Source organism: Zingiber officinale, chromosome 2A (assembly GCF_018446385.1).
Source record: "Zingiber officinale cultivar Zhangliang chromosome 2A, Zo_v1.1, whole genome shotgun sequence".
NCBI classification, from domain to species: domain Eukaryota; kingdom Viridiplantae; phylum Streptophyta; class Magnoliopsida; order Zingiberales; family Zingiberaceae; genus Zingiber; species Zingiber officinale.
Genome location: NC_055988.1, coordinates 78,256,380 through 78,259,433, shown reverse-complemented (window position 1 = coordinate 78,259,433; position 3,054 = coordinate 78,256,380).

Here is a 3,054-nt window from a genome sequence, read left to right as displayed (position 1 = left end):
TGTATAGTGGAACCGGTACGTTTTCCTAGGACTAACCAACACTTGTGACGCTAACGAAGCTCCGACAACGCACTTTTTCCTTTTCGATTTATTCCTTTGTCGGTATTGCTTTTATTTTCATCAGCATTTCAGCACTTAATTTGTAATAATTTTCGAACTGCTAGTGATTGCCCACCGAAAACACTCAATGAGTGTGGGCCTTGGAGTAGGAGTCGACACAGGCTCCAAACCAAGTAAAATTGGTCTGTGTTAGCATTGCTTACTTTTTCCGCTGCGCTTACTCTTATCGACGAATTTTTTATAATCGATATTCACCCCCCCTCTATCGAACGTCTACGATCCAACATGGTGTAGTTGGCGATCACCGCCCGGATGATCAAAGCATCATCAGGAGGGATTTCGACCCCTTTAAGATCATCGGGGCCGAAGCTGATCCGAGGCCCTTTGGCCTTCTTTTTGCTGCACCCGACGGCGTGGATCTCCAACCGTCGAGCGTATGATTTTCTGTCCCGGTTGGAGTCTCCGCCGGTCGGCCCTCCGACAATCATGCCTATCTCTCATCGGGAAGCGTTATTTCTATTTTCCTCTTCCCGGGCGGACGACCTATTTCGCTCGGACGGGATTCGGGGGGGATCGGTTTCCTCCCTTCGCTGATGGTGATGGCGCTCGGACTCCCTTCTCTCTTCTCTTCGCTCGGTCGAGCGGCGGCAATCCCGGCGATCGTGAGATGGAGAGCGACGACGATATCCCCTTGGGGCCTGTCGGCTGACGATCGGCGTTAGTCCTCAGCAATCCCGTGTGTTATGCGTTGTCGACTGGTGGAACGAACAAAACATAGGCATCCATACCTTGCCCTTGGACGCCTTCGGCCGACCAAATGTTACGTGTTGGACGACGTGTGCTCTGGTCTCTTGATGCAGCCGTGATCCTTCAACCCTTGGTCCTTTGGGTGTCATATGGCTGCTAGTCGGTTGACGTTCGGTTGGCGCCGAATGCTCGGTCGACGCCTCCTTCCTTTTGGCCACTTGGGGTTCTTCCACGTTGATGTATTCGTTGGCCTTTTTCAACATGTGGTCGAAGTCCCGGAGCGGCTTCCGTATGAGCGATCGAAAGAAGTCTCCTTCAGCGAGCACCTGGATAAAAGCATTCATCATGGTCTTAGACGAGACTGAAGGGATATCCATGGCCACTTGGTTGAAGCATTGGATGTACGCTCGGAGCACTTCCTTGAGCCCTTGTTTAAGGGCGAAGAGGCGGACGCTTGTCTTTTGGTAGCGTCAGCTGCTAGCAAAGTGGTGCTGGAAGGTGGCTCGGAAGTCTTTGAAATTTTGTATCGAGCCGTGTGACAGCGTTCTGAACCATCCCTGCGCCGATCCGGAAAGAGTCGTGAGAAAGACTCTGCACTTTACTCCATCCGTTTACTGGTGTAGCGTGGCTTCTTTGTTGAACCGATCCGATGATCATCTGGGTCGGTTGTCCCGTTGTATGTCCCAATCGCTAACGGGGTGTAGTGACGAGGCAGAGGGTCTTGTAAGATCTCCTCTAAGAATTGCCTGTTGATCTGTTCGGGGGAGGTGGCGCTTCGGGGAGCTTTTCCTTTCCTCGCATCCTGAACGAGCGCCTTGTCAGCAGATGATCCACGCTCTTGATGGGCTTGGGCTATCTCCGGGCGGCGCTTCCCCTTGGGTGTCGATCGGCCTTAGGTCCTGCCCCGATATAGAGAGTTGCTCCGCTCTATCTTCTTGCCCCGCTCGCCTATCGGTCCCCGAGGTCGCAGGTTGCAGTGCAAGCCGATCGGCTATCGCCTGTTGTTGTTGTTGCTCCATCATTTTTGCTATTCGCGCTTGCACGCGCATCTCCAACTCCTCTTGCGTCAGCATCACGGTGGTTAGCCGTCCAACGTCTTCCATTTCCTCGGCTCAGATTCAGGTGACGTTCCCACAGACGACGCCAAATATGATCTTGCCCGAAAGTCGAGGAGGTGGATGCTGGGGACGTGGCGCTCTTGCTGACCTCTGAGGGACTTTGCTCCTGCTTGCAACACAAGCAGCGTCAGTGTCGAGCTAGGGAAGGGGTCCTCGGCGATGACTCTTTGACGCTCAAGTCAGTCTCCGGTGAGGCAAGAAGCAAAGGGAATTGTAGCGCAACTGTAGAAGTCACGAGAAAAGCATATCTCCGCCGATGCCTAGACCCCCCCTTTATATAGGGCTCCTGTAGCGTGTGTGTGCACGCTCTTTAAAGCGGGCACACAATCCCAAGCTTTCCCTGAAGAGACATGTCAGTAAAGTGTCCTTGACACAGTATCTTATTGGGCCGAGCATATCTCTGAAGTGACAATGGAAGCTTCCGCTATACGATCTTCTGTTTGACCATGCCCGTCGGCGACATTAACTCCCAAAAGGATGTCGAAGGATATCCTGCTGTGTCTGTTGCTCAGTCAAACGGAATGACCGCTCGGCTGAAAGTCCCCTGTCCTAGTGCCGTCCATTGCTGGGCCGAGCGGGGTGGCCGCTTTCTTGGAGTCCGTTGCCTAGCGGATGAATCTACTACTTGGTTGAGCGGGGTAGCTGCTCGGCCGATACTTCCACTGTCTGGTTGTTGCATTTGTACCTAGATTGAACGGGATAGTCGCTCGGCTGCAGTAACGTTGTCCGCATGTGGCTCTCTCGGCCATGACTCCACTCCGCTGATTTGGCATTGATGTAAGGCCGAGCGGGGTAACCGCTCGGCCTGCTTCTGCCGATACTTGACGTTCATTCCTGTCTTGAGTGTCTTAGCTCAGCTGGTGGTCGAGTTAGTAGTGATGTTGGATTGAGCCTTTCATGTCTTGATCGGGCGAACCACTCGCCCGCCCGCCCAGTGATAGTGGGGCGTTGACTGTCTTGACTTTGATCTTTATTGTGGTGAAGACCTTTCCCGAACGGTCTTTGGTAATTTGCAGTCGCATGTCAGCATCTTGATGCAAAAGGTTGGAACCGCCAACCCAGCGGCCCCCTCACCCCGGCCCCACAAGTATGAGAGGGAGTAAATCACGGTGAATACGTGCCCAGCTAT